Source organism: Tamandua tetradactyla, chromosome 23 (genome assembly GCF_023851605.1).
Source record: "Tamandua tetradactyla isolate mTamTet1 chromosome 23, mTamTet1.pri, whole genome shotgun sequence".
NCBI lineage: Eukaryota > Metazoa > Chordata > Mammalia > Pilosa > Myrmecophagidae > Tamandua > Tamandua tetradactyla.
The window spans coordinates 8,024,865-8,049,732 of NC_135349.1; the positions used below are offsets into that span (position 1 = coordinate 8,024,865).

The following is a 24,868-nucleotide window of genomic DNA, read 5'->3' on the forward strand; positions in this document are numbered from 1 at the left end:
CCCATTGAGGATGATATTAGCTGTGGGTTTTTCATATATTCCCTCTATCATTTTAAGGAAGTTCCCTTGTAGTCCTATCCTTTGAAGTGTTTTCAACAGGAAAGGATGTTGAATCTTGTCAGATGTCTTCTCTGCATCAATTGAGATGATCATGTGATTTTTCTGCTTTGATTTGTTGATATGGTGTATTACATTAATTGATTTTCTTATGTTGAACCATCCTTGCATACCTGGGATGAATCCTACTTGGTCATGATGTATAATTCTTTTAATGTGTTGCTGGATTCGATTTGCTAGAATTTTGTGAGGATTTTTGCATCTATATTCATTAGAGAGATTGGTCTGTAGTTTTCTTTTTTGTAATATCTTTGCCTGGTTTTGGTATGAGGGTGATGTTGGCTTCATAGAATGAATTAGGTAGCTTTCCCTCCACTTCAATTTTTTTGAAGAGTTTGAGCAGGGTTGGTACTAATTCTTTCTGGAATGTTTGGTAGAATTCACATGTGAAGCCGTCTGGTTCTGCACTTTTCTTTTTGGGAAGCTTTTGAATAACTGATTCAATTTCTTTACTTGTGATTGGTTTGTTGAGGTCATCTATTTCTTCTTGAGTCAAAGTTGGTTGTTCATGCCTTTCTAGGAACTTGTCCATTTCATCTACATTGTTGTATTTATTAGCATAAAGTTGTTCATAGTATCCTGTTATTACCTTTTTTATTTCTGTGAGGTCAGTGGTTATGTCTCCTCTTCCATTTCTGATCTTATTTATTTGCATCCTCTCTCTTCTTCTTTTTGTCAATCTTGCTAAGGGCCTATCAATCTTATTGATTTTCTCATAGAACCAACTTCTGGTCTTATTGATTTTCTCTATTGTTTCCATGTTTTCAATTTCATTTATTTCTGCTCTAATCTTTGTTATTTCTTTCCTTTTGCTTGCTTTGGGGTTAGTTTGCTGTTCTTTCTCCAGTTCTTCCAAGTGGACAGTTAATTCCCGAATTTTTGCCCTTTCTTCTTTTTTGATATAGGCATTTAGGGCAATAAATTTCCCTCTTAGCACAGCCTTTGCTGCATCCCATAAGTTTTGATATGTTGTGGTTTCATTTTCATTTGCCTCGAGATATTTACTGATTTCTCTTGTAATTTCTTCCTTGACCCACTGGTTGTTTAAGAGTGTGTTGTTGAGCCTCCACGTATTTGTGAATTTTCTGGCCCTCTGCCTATTATTGATTTCCAACTTCATTCCTTTATGATCTGAGAAAGTGTTGTGTATGATTTCAATCTTTTAAAATTTGTTGAGACTTGCTTTGTGTCCCAGCGTATGGTCTATCTTTGAGAATGATCCATGAGCACTTGAGAAAAATGTGTATCCTGCTGTTGTGGGGTGTAATGTCCTACAAATGTCTGTTAAGTCTAGCTCATTTATTGTAATATTCAGATTCTCTGTTTCTTTATTGATCCTCTGTCTAGATGTTCTGTCCTTTGATGAGAGTGGGGAATTGAAGTCTCCAACTATTATGGTAGATGTGTCTATTTCCCTTTTCAGTAATTGCAGTGTATGCCTCACATATTTTGGGGCATTCTGGTTTGGTGCATAAATATTTATGATTGTTATGTCTTCTTGTTGAATTGTTCCTTTTATTAGTAGATAGTGTCCTTCTTTGTCTCTTTTAACTGTTTTACATTTGAAGTCTAAATTGTTGGATATTAGTATAGCTACTCCTGCTCTTTTCTGGTTGTTATTTGCATGAAATATCTTTTCCCAACCTTTCACTTTCAACCTATGTTTATCTTTGGGTCTAAGATGTGTTTCCTGTAGACAGCATATAGAAGGATCCTGTTTTTTAATCCATTCTGCCAGTCTATGTCTTTTTATTGGGGAGTTCAGACCATTAACATTTAGTGTTATTACTGTTTGGGTAGTGTTTTCCTCTACCATTTTGCCTTTTGTATTTTATATATCATATCTAATTTTCCTTCTTTCTACACTCTTCTCCACACCTCTCTCTTCCGTCTTCTCGTATCTGTCTCTAGTGCTCCCTTTAGTATCTCTTGCAGAGCTGGTCTCTTGCTCACAAATTCTCTCAGTGACTTTTTGTCTGAAAATGTTTTAATTTCTCCCTCATTTCTGAAGGACAATTTTGCTGGGTATAGAAGTCTTGGTTGGCAGTTTTTCTCTTTTAGTAATTTAAATTTATCATTCCACTGTCTTCTTGCCTCCATGGTTTCTGCTGAGAAATCTACACATAGTCTTATTGGGTTTCCCTTGTATGTGATGGATTGCTTTTCTCTTGCTGCTTTCAAGATCCTCTCTTTCTCTTTGACCTCTGACATTCTGACTAGTAAGTGTCTTGGAGAACGTCTATTTGGATCTATTCTGTTTGGGGTGCATTGCACTTCTTGGATCTGTAATTTTAGGTCTTTCATAAGAGTTGGGAAATTTTCAGTGATAATTTCTTCCATTAGTTTTTCTCCTCCTTTTCCCTTCTCTTCTCCTTCCGGGACACCCACAACACGTATATTTGTGTGCTTCATATTATCATTCAATTCCCTGAGCCCCTGCTCATATTTTTCCATTCTTTTCCCTATAGTTTCTGTTTCTTTTTGGACTTCAGATGTGCCATCCTCCAGTTCACTAATCCTAACCTCTGTCTCTTGAAATCTACCATTGTAGGTTTCCATTGTTTTTTTCATCTCTTCTACTGTATCTTTCATTCCCATAAGTTCTGTGATTTGTTTTTTCAGACTTTCCATTTCTTCTTTTTGTTCATTCCTTGCCTTCTTCATGTCCTCCCTCAATTCATTGATTTGGTTTTTGATGAGGTTTTCCATTTCTGTTCGTATATTCAGAATTAATTGTTTCAGCTCCTGTATCTCATTTGAACTATTGGTTTTGTTCCTTTGACTGGGCCATATCTTCAATTTTCCTGGTGTGATTTGTTATTTTTTGCTGGCATCTGGACATTTAATTACCTTAATTAGTTTATTCTGGAGATTGCTTTCACTTATCTTACCTAGGGTTTTCTTGGTAGATGAGTTTGTTGTCTATCTGTTCTTTGACCTTCAGTTCAGCTTTTTCTGGGCCTCTAGCTTAAGTTTTGTTTAACAGAGGGTAATTTTTCAGTTCTTGTTTTCTTGTTTCTTGTGCTGCTTGTTAGGTGCCTTTTCCCTCCCCACCCTTAGGAGGCTCTACATAGGTATTACAAACTTCAGCCGGGTTTTCCCAGACTAAACTGGCCTCTTTTCGGGGGGAAGGAGTCACTTGCGTCAGTTTTCCCAGCAGGTTAAAAGACTTTCCTGTGAAGTCTCTGGGTTCTGTTTTTCTTATCTTGCCCAGTATGTGGTGCGTCTGCCTGCAGGTCGCACCAGCAAAAGATGATGTGGCACTTTTAACTTTGGAAGACTCTCCCTGTTGGGGGCATGGTGGAGATGGAGGAGAGGTTGTAGGCTGGTTTTAATGGCTTCAAATTGTGAAGCCCTGGGGTCTGAATTCCTTGAGAGAGGGATTCCACCTGAGTTGGGCTTCACCCCTCCCCTGGGGAAGGCACAGGTGGGAGACAGCCCTGAAAGCAGCCTGTTTCTGCGTATGCCTGGGGCAGTTGCAGCCTGTGTAATCCCGCCACTGAATCCAGAAGCAGCCAAGCCTCCATAGAAACAGCCACAAAAGGCTCCATTTCATCCCCTTTCCTCTTTTTCAGTTAGCCCAATAGGCGACTTCCACCTTGACCAGTTTCGCCTGAGCTGGGGGCCTATTTTTGATAGTTAGAATTTGTTTATTAGTGCCACAATTGGTGCTTGTTTGGACTCAGTCCCTGCCACTGTTAGAGTCTCTTTCCTTTCTCTCTGGGAAGCCGCCTGTGGGGGAGGGGTGCCGGGCGCCAGCCGCTGCAGCTTGGGGAACTCACTGTTCCAGAGACTCGCAGCTGGTCCAGCTGGTCCAAACTGGGGTATGCTGTGTGTCCGGTCACTATCGTGGCTCCAGGAGCTGTTCTGTACTGTTTCTGGTTGTTTAGTAGTTGTTCTGGAGGACAAACTAAAACTCACACATTACTAAGCTGCCATCTTGGCCCCTCCTCCTTCAGTTTCTCCCATCTTAAAACCGAACCTAACAAGATCTCTCATGACTCCCCTTCCCCCACCAGCTATCATACCATCTCCACTCTTTTTTTTGGTTCAAAGAAAAAGCATCAAAAGAATTGTCCCCAGCCAACCCCTCCTCATCACCCCCTCTTCCTTCTTTAATCACCCACTAGAGTGTCCTTTGCCTGCATCCACTGAAGCTGCTCTTCCCAAAGCCATCAATGAGCTCCAAGTTATCAAAGCCAATTTTTCAGAGTAAGGCAAGGGGCTGAGTTAAAAGGCAGCCTTCCACCAAACTGTGAGGGGATGACAGACCAAAGAATGACTTGGACAAATGCAGCTTGGTGAGTAAGAGCATTTCTTGGGGGCTCACATGGGGTTCTCATCCTCACAGTGGGCGGAGAGAGAGTAATTTCTTGCAACGATGGTCCACATTGATCAGAGGGGAAGGCAGGGTTTTGTAGTGGGCATCGATAGAGAAGGCATGGAGCCAAGAGAGTTCATGCACGTGATTGAGAACAAAGTTAAGTATTTCTTAATGTTCTCTCTCTGGGCACAACTTCCTGTGAAGGTAGCCCTGGGGAAACACACTGAAGGCACAGGACAGAGGGAGTAGGTGCAGCAATGTGCATAACTGCTGACAACGTTGGAAGAGTTGGGGGATTTGAAATATGAAAAACATCATTATATAACAACAACACACCCAACTCTGCCTTCATCCCTCTCATCTCTTCTGCAGCATCAAACCAAAATGACCCCTCCATTCTTCCTTCTTTCATGCACTCAACACATATTATTGAGCATCTACCATGTGCCTGATTGTTGCTCCAGGCACAGGTGCATATTGCTGTGAGTGAAAATGAAAAAATATATATCTTGATGTGCCAGTTTGGAAGAATGTATGTACCCTAGAAAATCCATGTTTTAATCCTGATTCCATTCTGTGAAGCAGCCATTTTTCTAATCCCTATTCACTACTGTATGTTTGAAACTTTAATTAGATCATCCCCCTAAAGATGTGACTCAATCAAGAGTGGTTGCTAAATTGGATTAGGTGGGTCTTGATTAGTTTACTGGAATCCTATAAAAGAGAAACCATTTTGAAGAAAGCAAGAGGTTCTGAAAAAGCAGAATGATATAGCCATGAGAAGCAGAGTCTACCAGCCAGTAATCTTTGGAGATGAAGAAGAAAAACGTCTCCCAGCCATGAAACAGGAAGACAGGAGAGAAAGCTAGCAGATGATGCTGTATTCACCTCGTGTCTTTCCAGATGAGAGAGAAACCCTGAACTCCATCAGCCTTCTTGAACAAAGGTATCTTTCCCTGGATGCCTTAGATTGGACATTTCTATAGCTTTATTTTAACTGGAACATTTTCTCGGCCTTAGAACTATAAACTAGCAACTCATTAAATTCCCCTTTTTAAAAGCCGTTCCATTTCTAGTATATCGCATTCTGGCAGCTAGCAAACTAGAACACTTGATTTCTTGGAATCTGTATGCTAGAGGAAAGGTGGAGGCCATAAATATGTAAGTAAATAAATACACTGCTATGAAAAATAAAAGGGGTGACGAAGCCGACAATGATTGGGAAAGGAGGTCAAAATAGTCCTTTTTTAAGCAGATGATATTTGAGCGCCAATCTAAATGGTGCAGTCATGGGAGGACCTGGGAAAGAGCATCCTGGGCAGAAGGGAGAGCAAATGCAAAGCCCCGGGGCAGGAACAATCTTTGGTGTGTTCAAAAGACTGAGTGGGGCTGGAGCATCAAGAACAAGAGGAGAATGATAAGAGACGACCTTGAAAAGGCAGGCAGGAGCCAGAACAGATCATGGAAGGCTGAGGAGGCTTTGGTAAGGAGATCAGATTGCAAATGGCAACTACTGAGATGATTTTATTGAAGGTTTTAAAAACATCCGTGTGAACAACTGACAAGGGTGCAAACAGGGAAATGAGGTAGAAGCCCAGGTGAAGGGCTGGGACCAGAGAGACAGTGGTGGAGAGGATGGTGAGCAGTTGCATCCAGGAGAAATTCTGGAGATCGAGCCTGCAGGACTGGTGGAGGGATGTGATGGGGATGAGTTTGCTGATGGATTGGATGTGAGCTGTGAGCGGAAAAGACGCCACGAGTTTGAACCCATGGTTTTGATCCGAGTAATTTGTTGCAGTGTCTCCTCTGTAGGCTGTCACGTCACACACATGCCTTCTGCTTTAGCTTCCTTTGAAGCTCTCATTCTATGGGACTCTAATGGTGGAGGGTCTTAAATGTGGTTCCAGATTGTGGCCGAGACCATGGCTTGTGTTCATCAGACTCAACACTTTTATCTCCCTGACCACAGGAAGGCCACACTTCCCAGGCCCCCGGCATGCGGGTGGGTTCTCGTGTCCGGTTCCACCTTGTGGGCTGCAGGCAGAGCTGGTCTACTCCGCTTCCAGTCCTGGCTTCTGAAACCTCCCCACCAACATTACATACTCTTTCACTTTCTTCATCTCCTGCAGAGGTCCCTGAGGGCAGAGTCACTGGACAGAAGGTTCCTGTGTCTCTGAATAGCTGTGTCCTGCCCATTCGCTTTACCGAGCCTCACTAAACTGTGTGCAAGTCAGAAATGAATTTTCAGTTTGAAAAGGCTTTAAGATGTGGATGACAGCAGTTCATGACTTGGTTAGCCTTTCCTGGCCAATACACCGGCCCTCCTGTGCTGATCCTCTTCTAGACCATTTCTCCCATTCTCATGGCTTTAAAGACATTAAGTCTCCCTGGACCAGATAAGTCCTGAAATGCAGAGGGGCCAGCCTTTCCAGAACATCAGCTAGTTCCATCTCCTTGTCCCATATTACTGACAGCCTCTTCCAACAGGAAAAAGTTAGAATGGGCACAGCCCAAATACCCCTAAAGAGTGGGAGAAAGATCAAAGGTGATGGTGGAGTTATACAGAGAAGATAGGGTTTAACAAATGAGTATGAGAGCTGAATGAATATACTGACATTTTTTTTAGCCTCCAGGACCTTAGAGCAGGTAGAAATACAAACTTAAAATTGTGGAATTGTAACCCATACCAAACTCTGAAATCTGTTCTACAATTAATTGTTGCGATGTACTTTGAAATGTATTGCTTTTACGTGTATATGTTAAAGGAAAAAAAAGGAGTATAACAGAGAAGATAGGATTTAACAAATGAGTATGACTGCAGAATCATTATATTGATATTTCTGTTGGTCTCCAGTATCTTGGAGCAGCTAGGAGAAAAAAAAAAATCTTGGAACTGTAACCCATACCAAACTTTAAAATTTGTTATATAACCACTTATTAAAATGTACTTGGAAATCCATTGCTTTTATATATATATATATATATATATATTACAATTAAAAAGAAAACATCAGTCTGCCAAAAGCTTCCAGATTTGTATTTTCAGCCCACACACCTCTTCTGAGCCAGAAATCTGAAGTTATCTTCAACCTCTCCTTTCCCTTACCCACCACCTCCATAGTCACCAGGGAGCAGTGTCAGTCCCATTTCCCCAATTGCTCAGTCCTCCCTTGTCTCCCTCACCCAGCCCCCACCCAGTCCAGGCCCCCATTGTTTTTCGCTGGGACCAGTACAACGCCCCCCCCACCCCCAACTTCTCTCCAATCCCTGTCTTACTCTGCCCCAATCCATTCTCCTCCCAGCAACCAGAATAAGTACTGAAAACATAAACCACGTGATGTCACACCCCAGCTCAAAACACCCAAAGGTCCTCTCATTGCAATTAAAAAGAAACTATTCAGCACCGGCCCCCTGCCAGCCTGTGAAATCAGCCAACAGAGCCAGCCACACCCTCCCGGGGGACCTGGGGGCAGCCCACCCTCGCGTCTGCACAGCCCGCCCCCCGCCGCCGCTGCCGGCTCCACCTGCTCCCAGGGCAGCCCCGCGTGGCCCTGCGTGGCCAGCCGCGTCTTCCGCCCCTGAGCTGGGTGCCCACCCCATCTGTCCACGTGCTGGGTGCGCGGCCATCCCCAGCTCTTCGGGGCGGGGCTCCCTCCCTCACCAGGCAGCGGGATCCGCAAGCCCCAGCGGGGCCACCCTGCCATCCACCGGGGGGCACAGCGACCTTTCCCAACCTCTGCACTCGGCGTTTGCTCTTCCCTCTCCCGGAATGTTCTTCTCCCAGCTCCCTCCCGTCCTTCAGGTCTCACCTCAAACGCCATCTGTCCAAGGAGGTCTCCTCCCGACCACTGGCCACTTCTATCCCAACCTCCTATCTCCTTCCCAGCACACCAGTCACTCCCAATGACTGTCACGGTTCCTTTCTCATTTGCTTACTTTCCCCCCTGGAGTGTGAGCTGCCTGAGGGCAGGAGACAAGTGTGCCTGCTCCCTGCTTGCTAGGAAGAGAGAATTATCATGTGAAGGAATGGATTTGTGTCTTGATCAAATGAACATTCCAAGGTGGTAAAAAAATGAGGTCCTTGCCACACACTCTTCAAAAAGCTCTATGGTGAATGTGACTGTGCAATTGTGAAAACCTTGTGTCTGATGCTCCTTTTATCTACCTTATCAACAGACGAGTAAAACACATGGAATAAAAATAAATAATAGGGGGAACAAATGTTAAAATAAACTTAGATTGAAATGCTAGTGAGCAGTGAAAGGGAGGGGTAAGGGGTATGGTATGTGTGAATTTTTTTCTGTTGTCTTTTTATTTGTTTTTCTGAGTTGGTGCAAATGTTCTAAGAAATGATCATGATGATGAATATGCAACTATGTAATGATATTGTGAATTACTGATTATATATGTAGAATGGAATGATCATATGTTAAGAATGTGTTTCTTTGTTGTCATATTTAAAAAGTTTTTTTAATTAAAAAAATGCGATATTGTGAAAAGCACAGCAACTGAAGAAGCAATGCGTTTAAACTCACCTTGATAAACCCAGCCCATTGTACCCGCCTTACGCTGCCTAATCTACTCAGCACCAATTTTAGAGTCATCGTCAGTGCCCACAGGCAGTACAGACAACGCTGACGATGCAATTTGTGACTTCAGTGCAAAACTGGGAATTTTTTTTTTTTTTTTTTTTTTTTTTGGCATGGCGGGCACTGGAAATCGAACCCAGGTCTCCGGCATGGCAGGTGAGAACTCTGCCTCCTGTGTTGCTTCCTGTAGAAATGGAGCTCGAAGGATATTAAGGAATGATGAGAAAGAAAGAAAGGAAGAAGGAGAGAAAGAAAGACAGACGGGCTCAGGGGGTCTGAAGCTTGAGTTTACTTCAGACAGACTTCAGACAACTTTATTCTCAACCAGATCTTAGTTATATACCACAGAATGTCAATAGATATGCAGGCATTTCCTAAGGGAGCAAGATTCTTATCTCACAGTGTTCTTCATACTTAACATAACTGTTTGGGGTAAACATTCTCTTCCTCCCAGACTGCTCTACATAACAATCGCCACAGTTTACCGCTGCCATCCCGAGGCCAGCAGCTTGCAACAAATTCTGTAGGTCTTGCTTTAAACTCTTGGCTTCTACACTCCTGAGCCACCGTGGCCCGCCCTGGGAATTCCTTTTAAAGTATCTTCAGAGATGCAGAGATTTTGAGAGAAGGCCTTGGAATAACTGGGTGATTTTTCTTTTTTCCTTCGGGCCATCCTAAAGCCCAAGCTTTCCAGGGTGTTTGCTTTGACATCAAAAGAGGGGATTTGCTCAGAATACCAGGAAGCAGGGATCACTAAAGTAAGCAACAAAAAAAAAGGCTCTGGAAAGTGCAGGGTGAAGGAAATTTCCGCTCAGGCCTCGAGGAGGCATGTTCAGCTGTCACCCCCTCTGCTGCCTTGCCGCATGCCCTCTCCATTTACACCGGGCAAGCTCCCCGACCCTGGAGAGTGTGCTGGGACACAACTCTACCCCCAACTCAAACTGCTACCTACCCCTCCCTGTCCTACCTGGGCACAACCAGAATTGGTTTTTTATAGAGCACACAGCCTAGTGCATCTCGCTGGGACCAGGCACTGGGGGCACGTTTCCCAAACTTCCCGTGCAAATTGACAATCCTGCCTCCTTGCACCTCACTTCCAGGAAGCAAAAGTGTTTTCTACCTGGGAGGCTGATAACCTCTATGGAGCATTCTTAAACTCACAGCTGGCAGAGGGAGGGAGGAAACCTGCGTGGCCCACATCAAAAGGACCTGAAGCCCACTTGGAATATGGCTCCTCCCCATCTCCTACCCCCCAGTCGCCCCAAACATGCTGCCTCTTCCTTCCACATTTTAGTCTGTTCTGTTTTGCTTTATCTTCCTCAGGTGGAGTGGTTAAGTTCATCATAACCCTGCAGTGCAGAGCCTGACGTCTCCGGGTCCTCCTGCCTTCTCTCCTTTATGCGTTTATCTGCACACTCCATTCACACCCACACATTAAGCCTCTTGCCTGTTGATATGGGATCGGCCTCTGCCCCCCACCGCGTGGCCTAGGCTCTCTTCCTTGCATGCAGAGAAGCCAGGGCGAGCAGCCTCAGAAGCCGTGACGATGGAGACACGCTGTCGCCTACTGCCCTATCCTTTCTGTCTCCGCTTAGGAAATCTCTAAAGCTGCGACTCTTCAGTTTGCAGGGGCCTGAGCGACTCTTTGGAGAATCTGCTGAATCGCGCTGACCCATCCGAGATGCCATGGCTACTGGCCACATCCTCTCAGCTCTTGCTCTGCCTGTGCCAGCCGCACCTGCCACTCTACCCCAGGGACTTCTCTGGTGCAAAGTGAGGTTTATCTGAGGCATCACAGAATTATAAGGATGCCTCAGAGGCAAGAGTGCGCTGTCACGAGAGTCAAGGGAATGGAGAGTTATGTCCCAGACATCTGCATTTTAGTTTTGGAAATGAATCCATTAAGATATATGGTGATTGCTGCCACATTTGAATTCTCTGTTTTCTCTTTGCCGTGCTGGCTGGTTACTTCAGGCCTACTACGGGTGAGGCACGAGGCTGAGGGTCCCACAGCGAGTGAGACAGAGCCAGCTGCTGTCCTTGCAGCATGGGCACACTGCAGATGGCCTACTTTGGTTGCAAGTAATAAGACCCCAGCTGGTGAAATTAAGCCCATGCCTGCTCCCCCATAAAAAGGACTTCATTGGAAAATGATCAGTAGGTCACAGATTTTAAGGGAAGGCTGTCTCTGAGGGGTGGACACCAGGGCAGCGCAGAGGATGCACAGGAGTCCTTTCTGAAACTCCTCGCAAAGAGGGAGAGCCCTTCTCCAGAAGAAAGAGAGAAAGGAGTCTAGGAAAACCAAAGGAAAAAAGTATGTATGCCATGATGGTTTCAAATAGAGCAGAGAAGTCATTCTGAAAGTTATTCTTATATGGTATACAGATCCTCTTTCAGTTTTTGGTGTGTTGGAGGAACTAGGGGGAAATCCCTGAAAATGTTGAACTGTAATCTGATAGCCTTGATTCTTGAGGATGATTTTAAATTGTGACTGTGTGATTGTGAAAACCCCATGACTGACAGTCACTTTATCCCGTGTGTGGACAGGTGAGTAAGGGAGAAAACACACGCAAAAATAAATAATAGGGAAGAGGGGGGGTATGGGATGTTTAGGGTGTTTTTTTTTTCACTTTCATTATTTTTATTATTTTTTGGGGAGTAAAGAAAATATTCAAAAATCAATTGTGATGATGAGTGCACAGCTATGTAAAGATACTATGGACCACTGTACAATTTGGATCATTATATGTATGTGAATATATATCTCAATAAAATTGCATTTAAATAAATAAGTATCTTATGATGAGAAACAACCAAATGAAGAACCAGTGGCCATAAAATGCCATGAAATATGATCAATCACTTGATAAGGGGAATTTAGGAGATTGAGAGAGCATAGAGCAGGGACAGCTTCAGAACCTAGAATCGGGGAGGAGGAGGGAAAGAAGTTAGGTAGGCGAAGAGGGCTTGAGTACTTAGGGAATTGAAAGTTGTTTTCATGGCTTGGGGAAGGGTAGTGGTGAAATGTGTAAGAGATGAACTGGGGAAGTAGCCCAGGCTGTTGGGGCTTTATAGGGCTGGATGAGATATTCATACTTTATCCAAAGGAATAGGGGAAAATTTGAAGGTTTTAAGCAAGAAGTCATGTGATGGGACTACTGGGAAGATGGCAAGTGGGGTGGATTGAATTCACTCCTGCTCCATGGAATAAGATAGAGGGCGGGGATAGGATGACCAGGACTGTGTTCCCTGGGGGAATGAGTGATTGAAGGGGGTCTCCAGAGTTTCTTGGGGAGGAGAGAGGTGGGGGGATTGGGACAGGGAGGGCAGAGTGAGTTGGACAGTGATCCCCACCTGGGGCAGACGGCAGAGTGCACGGAAGGGCCGATCAGGGGAAACTGACCGTCCTCCACTCCAGTCTGCCCCAGCTGCTGGCTGCGGAAACCTCCCTGAGTGGCTCCATAGCTGACAGCGCCCTTGGGGAGGCCGGAGGTGGGCCCAGCCATCTGCCATGAAGAACTATGCCTCTGGCACAGGAAGCAGTTGCCCAGCCGGGTACCAGAAGAGGCTGTCCCATGGGGTGCAGTGTGTGGAGGATTTGCTGGGTGTCAGGCACTGCAGGATGGCTGCTCCCCCTGGCGCTGAGGTCAGATCTCCTATCCCGTGAGCTATCAGCAGTCTCCTAGCCCCTGTTCCTGCCGTGGGCCAGGAGCAGACCCCCTACCGTGCACATCACCTTCCAGCCACTGCAGGTGGGGAGAAGCTGGCCTGAGGGAAGGAGGTGCCTCAAGAGCACCCCCTGCTGATGAGAAGCAGTAAGTGCAGGCGGGCAACTACCCTATCTGCTTAGGTATTTTTTTCTTCTTTTCCCTTCCTTTTAAAATGTAGTAATAGCATTGTTATTTTTTATTTTTATATTTATTTACATTTTATTGATTTCTTGTTTTTAGTTATTTTTTCTTCTATTCCATTACTTATTTATTTTTATTTTTCCACCCTTCTGTGGACACCAGTCTTCATTCATTCCCAATATATCTTGGGGTATCTTCTTCTGACTCTGGGGCCTACCACTGTTAAGGTGTGGGGTTTTTTATTGTTGTTTTATCATATTTTTATTTATTTTCTGGGGGGGGATGGCATGCATGCGCCACGAATCAAGCCCTGGTCTCATGTGTGGCAGGTGGGAGTTCTGCCATTGGAGCAATTGTGCGTCTCAGCGTAACTTTTAATAGACCCTCACATAGAATTGTGCCCCCTCCATGAGATATGAGCCTTGGTTTGGTGGGGAATTACTGACAAACCAAGGGTAAAAGGAAACCTTCAATGCAAAACCAAATGAATATAAAACTTAAGACGAGTGAAGTAAACCAACTTGCAAATGACCTTATTAAGGTAGTCAAATGCCCCAATCACAACAGAAAACCACAAAGCATGTGAATATCCAAACAGAAATGGCCCTCAGCCAAGCAACCAAATCAAAATTCTGGAGGGGACACAGAATATGGAACAACTACTCCAGGATATTTATAAATAAATAAAGGATATTAGGAAGACACTAGAAGAACATAAAGAAGAATTCAAGAGATTAAATAGAAAAATGACAGATCTCATAGAGATGAAAGATACAGTAGCACATTAGAAATATACTAGGGACACATGATAGCAGATTCAAAGAAGCTGAAAAATAAGTGAGCTAGATGACAAAACAATTGAACTAGAGTACACAAAAGAACAAATGGCAAGAAATGTGGAAAAAAATGGAAGTGTATCTTAGGGAAATGATGGAGAATAAGAGGCACACAAATATAAGAATCATCGGTGTCCGAGAAGGAGTAGAGAAGAACAGATGGCTGGGAAAGTTAGTTGAACATATAATTGGAGAAAACTTCCCTACCTTTATAAAAGATATCAATAAACAAATCAAAGAGGACCAACGAACTCTAAAGAGAATGACTCCAAATAGGCCTACTCAAGGCACATACTAATCAAACTGTCCATTGTTGAAGAGAAACAGGAAGTGCTGAAAGCAGCACAAGAAAAGCGATCTACTACAAATAAGGGAAAACACAGAAGTCTGAGTTCGAACTACTCAACAGGCACCATGGAAGAAAGAAGGCAGTGGTATGATTTATTTAAGATCCTGAATAAGAAGGTCTTCCAGCCAATAATTCTTTATCCAGTCAAGCTGTCCTTCAAAATTGAGGGAGAGATTAAAATCTTCAAAAACAAACAAAGACGGAGAGAACCAGTCAACAAGAGACCTGCTCTACAAGAAATACTAAAGGAAGTCCTGTCAGCTGGAAAAAAAAAAGACAAGAGAGGGAGGTCTAGAGGACAGCCTAGAAGTGAAGAGTACCAGTAACGGTAATTTAAAAGATAAAAAAAAAAAAAAGAAAGAGAGAGAGAAAAGAATATATAGGTCTGACAAATAAAAACTGAAGGATAAGATGGTAGATCTGCTACCAAGAACTGCTTTTACGATAGTAACATTGAACATTAGCAGACTAAACTCACCCATTAAAAAATAGAGATTGGCAGAATAAGAAATATAATCCACCTGTATGCTGTTTACAAGTGACACATCTTAGACTTTGAAAGTGAAAGGATGGAAAAAGATGTTCTATGCAAACTATAACCCAAAGAAAGCAGGAGTACCTATATATACTAATATTAGATAAAATAAACTTTAAATATAAAGACATACGAGACAAAGAAAGATGCTATATATTAATAAAAGGGACAATTCATCACAAAGAATTAACAATCATAAATGTTTGCTTGCTCCCAATCAAGGAGATCCAAAGTACATGAGGCAAACATTGACAAAACTGAAGGGAGCTGTGCCGGTTTGAAGCTGTTATGTATCCAAAAAAAGGCATGTCTTTTTCTTGATCCAATCTTGTGGGAGTAGCCATGTTTCTTTTAACCCTGATTCAATGTTATAGGGTGGAGACCCTTTGATTGGATTGTTTTCATGGAGATGTGACACGCCCAGTTGTGGGTGTGACCTTTTGGTTAGATGTAGATGTGACTCCACCCAGCCAAGGTGGGTCTTGATTAGTTTACTGGAGTAAATGACCCAAAAAAGCGCGTGAAGAGATGCTCACCTTCATTACCTATAAGGGAAATGCAAATCAAGATGGCAATGAGATATCACCTCACACCTATAATCATGGCTGCTATGAAAGAGGAAACTACAAATGTGGTAGAGGATGTGGAGAAACGGAAGCAGTTGTGCGCTGCTGCTGAGAATGTATAAGGGCACAGTTGCCGTGGGAGACAGCTTGGCAGCTCCTCAGAAAACTGAATATCCAGTTGTCTTAAGACCTGGCAATGTACCACTTAGTATGCATTCAGAAGAGCTGAAAGCAGTGACACAAACATGCATTCGTACACTGGTGTTCATAGCGGCGTTATTCACAGTTGTGAAAAGATGCAAACAATCCAAGTGCCCATCAACAGATGAGTGGATAAACAAAATGTGGTACGTACATATGATGGAATATTATGCACCAGTGAGATGAAATGAGGTCCTGAAGCATTTGCCAACATGGATGAACCTTGAGGACATAATGCTGAGTGAAAGAAGTCAGACACAAAAGGATAGATACCATGTATTTTGCTACTATGACTCTGGTAAAGAAAGGTGAACTCAGAGGCTTATAATGTAGAACATAGGGGACCTACAGATACACAGAAGCTGGAGATGGGTAAATAGTTACCTAATGAGGTTGAACTTAAATGTAAAGGAATGGGTAGGCGTGATGGTAGTTCATTAGAGGGTCTATAAGGAATATTGTCATATTGAAGATGAATATGATTGAAAGGGGTTGTATAGAGCCATGTATCCCACCAATTAATATCACATAGATTAATAAGTTCTTGCATCAACTACTTCGAAGGTATAAATCTTGTACAGAGTCCATAGTAGAGGGGTATAAGGGGAAAACTACTATTGCATGCTATGGCCTATAGTTAACAGGAAGACATCAACACCATCACACCAATTCCAGGAGTAAATAATGTGGGGGGAACAAAAGTTAAGGGGAGGATTAGATTCACTATTTGGTGAGATGTGTTTACCTGTTATTTTTCTCTTTGGAGCAATGAAAATTGTCTAGAATTGAGTGTTAATGATTGTATAGCTAAGTGAAGACACTGTAAGACATAGATTGGTTATTCTGGACATTATCCATGATGACCAATGGATGGAGGTGGCCAAAGAGTACACTGGCTGAGAAGCAGAAAGGTGAACTCTGGTGTATACATGTTTTGGTTTGCCAAAGCTGCCAGAATGCAATATACCAGAAATGAAATGGCTTTTTAGAATCCTCTTTTAAATCACCTAATCAGCGGGTCCCACCCACTATTGGGTGGGTCACCATCTCCATGAAAACAACTTAATCAAAAAGATCCCAGCAATATTGAGTATGGCTCCTGAACCATTACATTGATATTTCTTATATCAATACTCCAGTGTCTTGGAGCATCTAGAAGGAAAAACCTGAAATTTGTGAACTGTAATCCATACGTGATGGTTAGAATCATGTTTCAACTTGGCCAGGTGACGGTGCCCGGTTGTCTGGTCAAGATAGCACTGGACAATTTGTTTCTGCGAGGGGATTTCGTGGACTTAAATCATGAGCAAGTTGGTTGCATCCATGGTTGATAACATCTGTACTTGGCTGGGGGAGTGTCTTCTGCAATGAGCGACACTTAATCTAATCACCCAAAGGTTTTTATGGGGAATTCAGAAGAGAGAGAATCCCTCTCTGCTTCTGCCAGCCAGCCTCTCCAGGGGAGTGCACTGAGGACCTTCACTGGAGCTGCCAGCTCATGGCCTGCCCTACAGATTTTGGACTCTTGCATCCCCACAGTTGTGTAGCACACTTTTATAAATCTCATATTCACAGAACTCTCCCATTGGTTGTTTCTCTAGAGAACCCTGAGTGATGCACCATACCAAACTATGAAATCTATTCTGTAACTAGTTGTCAAAATGTGCTTTGAAATGTATTGCTTTTTTTGTATCTATGTTATATTTAATGGTAAAATATATTCTGTCATAGTCAATGCTGACCAAAAATTAGATAAGCCTGTTTAATTAAAAAAAAAAAACTTTTGTGTCAAGTCATGTAGTTATATGAAACTGAATTTTAGTTTGCTCTCTGTTAAAAGAATGTGTATTGGGCGGGCAACGGTGGCTCAGTGGCAGACTTCTCGCCTGCCATGTTGGAGACCCGGAGACCCAGGTTCGATTCTTGGTGCCTGCCCAAGTTAAAAAAAAAAAAAAAAGTGTATTGTTATTCTGCTTGTATTAGTTTGTTAAATACTCCCAGAATGCAACATACCAGATATGGGTTGACTTTCATAAAGAAAATTTATTAAAAGTTTTACAGTTCTACTTGCTGAAGTATACTTTGAAAATTATTGCTTTTTTCTTTCTTTGCTTTGTATATTTGTTATATTTTACAATTAAAAACTGTTAAAAAAAAAAAAAAGGAAAGAAAAAGAACATGGTCCCTTCTGGGGTACCTAAGAGGTTCAAAGCAGCATAGGCACGTTGTGGATAGAGCTGCTGTGAACAGTTGCCTGTGAGTTCTCGTGTGAACCTCTGTTTTTAGTTCTCTTGGAGTGGGAGGAGTAGAGGCACTGGGTCATATGGTGACTCTATGCTCAGCTGCTTGAGGAGCTGCTAGGCTATTTTCTGGGGTGTCTGTACCACTGTGCATTCCCTCCAGCAGTATATGGGGATCCATTTATCTATATCCACCACCCCCCCCCCAGCACTTGGTATTGTCTATCTTTTTTATTGTAGCCATCCTAAAGTGTAGGCATACTCTCTGGTTGTAAGTTTAATTTGCATTTCTCTGATGGATTATGATGTTGAGCATCTCTGGGTGCTTATTGGCCATGTGCATGTCTTTGGAAAAGTAACTATTGGGAAAATGTCTGTTTTTGGAATTGGTTTGTCTTTCCACTGTTGAGTTGGTGGAGTTTTTCATACGCTAGACCCTTATCAGATTATGTGATCTCAAAGTGTTTTTTCTCATTCTGTAAATTGTCTTTTTACTTTTTTGATAGGGTCCTTTGAAATAGAAAACTTTTTAATTTTGATGAAAAAAAGTTTATAGTTTTCAACCATAAGAATGTCCAAACTAAAAAGGCACCCAGAAAAAGATACCCTGACATAAGAAAGGCTGATGTCTGTCACATGGGAAGGCACATGGCTGGCATCTGTTGGTCCTTGTGCCTGAATTCGTTGCTTCCAGCTTCTGATGCCAGTAGTTTCCCCTATAATCTGTGGACCTTCACTTAACTCTTTTAGGACACAACTCTGGGTTCTGGCTTGCTTAGCATCTCATGGGAAGCACATTGTCAACATCTGCTGTCTCTGCCTCTCCAAAAGTCCATGTCTGGGCGTCTTCTCTCTCTCTCTCTGTTGGCACTCCAAGCATCTCCAAATGTCTGCATCTATGTCATATATAAGCTCCTGGCATCTCTTGGAGCTTCTGCATTTCCAAAAGTCTGCATCTGAATCTGCATCTGAGGTTTCTCCAAAATGTTTCTCCTTTTGAAAAGCTCTAGTAAATTAATCAAGACCCACCTGGAATGTATGGAGTCATACCTCCATCTAATCAAAGGTCACACCCACAGTTCGGTGTGTCACATCTCCATGGAGATAGTCTAATCAAAAGTTTCTACCCTATAATATTGAATCAGGATTAAAAGAAACGGTACTCCCACAAGATTGAGTCAGGATTAAAACATGGTTTTTCTAGGGTACATAGTAGATTCAAACCAGCACATTTATTTTGCACAAAATTTGAATTTTCTGTAGCATGCTATCTAATTTCATCTGTCTGGCCAATGTATTTAAACAACCTAATTCAACCTAGAATAAGGAATAAAATTTTGATACTCTGTACAAGTGAATATTGCACACTGATGCATTTCAGAGTATTTGGGGCAGAAAATTAAAAATTAATTACAAAGTCCCTTGAGAGACTGGGGAAGAAAGTGGGACTATTAAACTTCCTTACCTGGGAAACTGCTGCTATTCTCTTAAGGAATAGAGGCTCTCAACTTAATAAACCAAGCCCTTGATCTTAAAGCTTGCACTTACGAAACTTATTGCTGCAATGGCAATGCTAGGTCTACTTATAATTAATGTCTAAGAGTCACCCCCAGAGAACCTCTTTTGTTGCTCAGATGTGGCCTCTCTCTCTAAGCTAAACTCTGTAAATAGATTCAGTACCTTTCCCCATGCATGGAATATAACTTCCAAAAGTTTAGGTCTCCCTGGAAACATGGAACATGACTCCCATGGATGAGTCTGGCCCTGGCATCATGGAACTGGTTGAACAAAAAGAGGAAAAGAAAGAAAGAACTTTTCAGTGGCTAAGAAATTTAAAATAGAGTCAAGAGATCATTCTGGAGATTACTCTTATGCAAGTTTCAGCCATATACTGCAATGTCCACAGTACAACAAGCCCCAACCAACAGTATTCCTGGAAACCCTAAAGAATACCCTAACTCTATAAAAGTTTTACTTAGTAAGTTTCTCATTCAGGGCTTAAAGCCTTCTGATTGTTCCTATGCCATATAAGCCTTGAAACCTATAAGTACCGGCCTCTCCAACAACAACCAGTTTCATTCCTCTGCCCCATAACGTCGGTGCCCCTTTTCAGCAGGAAAAAGTGGGAGTCGATGATGTCTAGATATCCCTCAAGATCGGGGAATGATCAAATGAAGGGAGGGCTGTAACTGAGAAGTTAGGATTTAACAAATGTTTATGACTACTGAATCATTAAATAAATATTCATCTTTTTTTTTCTCTGGTATATTAGAGCACACAGAGGAAATACCTGAAATCTCTGACCTATAATCCAGCTGTCCTGATCTCGGACAATGATTGTAAAAGCCTTTATCTTGTGCCTTTGGGATTGTAAAAGCTGGTATTCTCTTTAACCATTTTCGGGAAGTTTTTGTTGTTGTTTTTTATTTTTTTTGACTTTAGAAACATGTAAGGGGAATCCCCCTAACACTAATGGAAGAAATTGAATCAGCTCAGAACCAATCATTAACTGGTTCCAGCAGTTTATATTTATAAATTTTTTTCTGCCTATACCTGCTATCAGAATGATAATAGCTCTGTCTCTCTTCCTTTCTGCTTATACTTGCCATTAAAATTGTAATGACTTCATCTCCCTTTGTTAGAGTCCATAGGCCATCTGCTCTCCTGCTCCCTGCCCAGCAATAAACTCTTTCTCTCTTTGAAACCCCAGTGTCTCAGGAATGGAACATTGGAGCACATCGGGCAGAGAATCCACTCCCTTTGTCTGGTGTCCCCTGGGACTCCCATTGACCGCATCTTGAAACTGCTTTTCCAAGGTGTTCCAGTTTGCTAGTTGCCGGAATGCAATATACCAGAAACAGAATGACTTTTAACAAAGGGAATTTAATAAGTCGCTAGTTTATAGTTCTAAGGCCGAGAAAATGTCCCAATTAAAACAAGTCTCTAGAAATGTCCAATTTAAGGCATCCAGGGAAAGATACCTTGGTTCAAGAAGGCCGACGATGTTCAACGTTTCTCTCTGAGCTGGAAGGGCACATGGTGAACATGGCAGCATCTGCTGGCTTTCACGTGGCTCTACCAAACGGGGCTCTCTCCAAAATGTTTCCTCTTTTAAAGGATTCCAGTAAGCAACTCCACCTTCAATGGGTGGAGACACACCTCCATGGAAATCATCTAATCAAAAGTTACCACCCACAATTGGGTGGGTCACATCTTCATGGAAACAATCAAAATGCTCCCACCCAGCAATATTGAAAGAGTTGATCAAAGGGCATGGCTTTTCTGGGGTCCACCACAGATTCAGACCTGCACACGAGGTCACCAAAGAGCTCCATGTTACTGAATTCAACAACCCCACCTCAGTCCTCATTCCTCTGTCTTTTCAACAGTATCAAACACCAGAGATCCGTCCTTTCTTCCTTCTTTCATGCATTCAACCAATATTAACCGAGCACCTACCAAGTGCCTGATTGTCATCTAGGCACTGGGAGATATTGCTGTGAATGAAAATAAAAACAATTCCTGATTTCCTGGAATTTGTATTCTAAAGGAGGGATGAAGGCAGTAAATATATAAGTAAATAAATAAAGTGCTATGGAACATTAAAGAAGAGTGATGAGGCAGACTGTGATTGGGGAAGGATGTAAAAGAGTCCACTCTAAGGAGAAGACAGTTGAGTCCCAATCTAGATGATGCAGTCATGGGAGGATGTGGGAAAGTGCATTCTGGAGTCATGAACATACATTGATTCCTGTTAAACGGGGCACAGAAGGCAATGACGGGGGCTCCCTTCTGAAGGCGTTCCTCAGGGCCCCTAGAATTTTGGAAATGAAAATATTCAGCTTCACTATAAATTTCCAAAAGGCTCTAATTTACAAATCATACTGGATGAAAACGTCATTCCCAACTTGAGACTAGCCTCCCCTTTGCCATAATGAATTTGCTCCATTTCTGCAGTTCTCACCCAATGCTCCTGGCTCTCACCTGCTCTGGTTCAAGGACTCCTGTTTGGCTATGAACTTTAACTCATGGTGCCTGCTTAAGGCACAACTCAGAAAACTGGTGACAGAAGAATGGTTCCTTGACAAAATGTGTCCATCAGGAGTGCTTGGTAGCTGCAAAGGATAACATGCTTGACTAAAGCTTTTGCTTAAACATTAAGAAGTGGTTTCTCTCACATGGCTCCTGACCAGCTCTGGGCCAGCTTCTCTATGATTTTGGGGGGCTGCCCCGTACTGGTCCCAAAATGATGGTAGCACCTTTTAGGACCATGTCCTCAAAATGCCTAGAAGCAAGGGGGAGGAAGGAGGCAGGGTAAGATAATGACCAAATGGTCTTCTTCCTCCCCAAATGCCAATGTTTTACTATAGAAGGACACTTTCCTCCAAAGCACCTCCTACCCCCACCCCACCAACTTCCCTTTACATCTCACTAGCTGTGTATACTCCATGAACTGAAATCCTCTTTCTTGAAATCAGCAGTTATTTGTCAACTCCTGAAAACATCAAAGGGGGCTTCATAGAAAAAAAAAAAGAAGAGGAAGGGGAAAATGTTCTCTTGGTAGTTGAACCAACTCTACCCATGACACTTGGGAAAAAATAGCTATAATTTCAAAAACAACTACCCTACAAGGATACATCACAGTCTTCCCATTACTGTTAGGAATAAAACCAAATGGGCTTATTTCACTATTCTTCAATATAACTCTGGAAGTTCTAGTTAATTCCTTAAGACAAGGGAGAACCAGAAGCTGAAATATTAAAAATAATGAAATTAATAACACTTATTAGCTGATATGATTTGCTAATTGGTAAACCCAAGAAAATGAATGGCAAATCCACTAAGATACATAAGAGTTTTCAGAAATGTGGATGGCAAATAAGTATGCAAAAATCAACACATTTCTCATATGCCAACAATAAATAGGAAATAATAAAGAAAAAAAGCAACACACTCACTATATTAGTTAGGGTTCTCTAGAGAAACAGAAGCAATGGGGAATACTCACAAATATAAAATTTATAAAAGTGTCTCACATGACCACAGGAACGCAGAGTCCAAAATCCGCAAAGTAGGCTGTGAAGTCGATGATTCCGATGGAGGGTCTGGATGAACTCCACAGGAGAGGCTCACCGGTCGAAGCAGGAAGAGAGCCTGTCTCTTCTGAATCCTTATAAGGCTTTCGGTGATTAGATTAAACACCACTGATTGCAGAAGACACGCCCCTTCTGCTGATTACAAATGGAATCAACTGTGGATGCAGCTGACATGATCATGATTTAATTCTTTGAAATGTCCTCATCGCAACAGACAAGCCAGAACTTGCCCAACCACTACTTGGCCAAGTTGACACATGAACCTGACCATGACACTCACCATACCACTAAAAGGATTAAAATACCTGGGAATGAATGGACCTTCTCCTCAGGGTTTCTGAGGTGCTGGTGTTCTGGTTTACATAGGTTGTTCTTTTGCAACCAATGACCCACCTTTGCCCTTAAGTCTGATATTTGCTCCTTCTCTTTAGGAACCCGGGTAGGAGGCTCTCCGTGCCCTCCTGCCTCAGCTCGGTGGCGCCTCCCACTCTGGCCTCTGCTCTGCCCACCCAGGTGATCGGTGTCAGGGGTGAGGTGGGGACTAGGGAACGAAGGGAGTCAACTTGCAGAGGCTTGAGAAGTGACAGTAACGTAAGACTTGGCAATATCCAGTGTCGGCCCTTTTTTCCAGAAGTTCTGCTGAGAAATGAAGATGAAAGAAGGGTGGTGGCTGCGAGAGGTCTAAGGAAGGACACCGGATGTTTGGAAGCAAAGGTGGAAGGTTAGGGGGGTAACTGGGGTCCACATTCCTTCACACTGGATAGGCACCCTCCATGTCCTGGGCTCTGAGACCTGACCCTGCCACAGCTCTCCTCCCAGCTATCCCCTCCCTGGCGCCCTCCCTGCCTCGTGCAGATTCCATGAGTAACTCTCTAGCCCATCCCTTTCTCAGGACACCACAGATCTGCTGCGATCATAAACAGCTGGGACGCCTCCGCTGCCTGCTTCTTTCCTCTAAGGCTGTCCAGAATGAAAAGGGGAGGAGGAGGTAGGTGGTGGGAGGAGGCAGGTTCTGGGGAAGAGGCAGGATTCTAGTGTGTATTAGCATGAGAACTTCTCTCCACACTTTCACCTGTGGACTGAAGCCCTTGCTTAAGCCTCCAGGGGAGTGACAGGAGCAAAAAAAGAGAGAAGAGTGGTCCAGTACACGGTAAGTGGAGCGTAGTTTCTTAACTACGTAGGGGTAGTTTCTTCATTTTGTCTCCTCATCCCTTGATTTGATTATTTGACTTTCTTCCATGCTCTTCCAGAGCTTTATTCTCTCCAACAGGAATCTAACTTCCTGTGGTACTTTGGAGCTATCACGTACCCCAGAAAAAGCCAGGTTCTTTTAATCCATCCCTTTGGGCGCAGACTTATTGGGGTGGGATATGCTGGTTCAATTGAGATGCGATGCAGCCAGTTCAGTCATCCCTTTACGGGGGTCCTTTATGAAATAAGAGAGAGAAATGCCAGAGACATTTCAGAGAGAGCCAATGAAACCAGGACTTGGGAGAGAAGGACCAGCAGACATCACCCTGTGCCTTCCCATGTCACTGAGAAAAGCCAGATGCCAGCTGCCTTTCTTCAGAATTAAGGGGATGCCTTAATTTGAACACTTTCATGGCCTTAAAACTGTACATTTGTGACCTAATAAACCCTCTTTGTAAAAGCTGACCCATTTCTGGTATATTCCCTTCCAGCAACTTTAGCAAACCAAAACACTTCCATTCATTCTTACATTCTGGATTTCCTGTTATTTATTCATTTCATCCAGACTACCTGCCCGTATCTGTCTACATCTCAATCTGAATTTCTTTCATGATTCCTATACATATTAAATAGATGACATATACTCTTGCAATCTGAAGGCACTAAACCTTGCAAAAATTTTTACCCTTTATTATTGTTGTTCTTACAAAAATGTTTTCAGAGATAAGCTTTCTCTGAGTTTCCAAGCCATTGAACACTCTTTTTAATGTCACAGTCACATTCGATGGAGCCCTTATTTTTTCTCTTGACTCATTCTTGAATTGGGCCAGATCTGCTCAAGGACTCCCAGTCAGCAAGGGGGGTGCCTGCTGCCACCTGTCCCCTCCAGGTAACCCTAATGGGAAATGACCTGGAGAGCCTGAGGTCAATGTGGGATGTCTCACAGGCTAGAGAGTCAGTCATTCCCCCAGTT

At 42.9% G+C, this 24,868-nt stretch overlaps 2 long non-coding RNA genes across 2 annotated transcripts in view; one reads left to right on the top strand and one right to left on the bottom strand.

Moving 5' to 3' along the window:
• Nucleotides 1-9,416: 9,416 nt before the first annotated feature.
• Nucleotides 9,417-23,848, top strand: LOC143667009 (uncharacterized). Its single transcript, XR_013167812.1, has 4 exons — nucleotides 9,417-9,788; nucleotides 23,136-23,217; nucleotides 23,336-23,425; nucleotides 23,597-23,848. It is a non-coding gene; the product is annotated as an uncharacterized LOC143667009 (long non-coding RNA).
• Nucleotides 21,368-24,868, bottom strand: part of LOC143667014 (uncharacterized) — a 38,206-nt gene continuing 34,705 nt past the window's right edge. Inside the window, exons 2-3 of the long non-coding RNA XR_013167818.1 lie at nucleotides 22,645-22,836; nucleotides 21,368-21,422 (exon numbers count right to left, since the gene is read on the bottom strand). This is a non-coding gene — a long non-coding RNA (uncharacterized LOC143667014). The remainder of the gene's footprint in view (nucleotides 21,423-22,644; nucleotides 22,837-24,868) is intronic.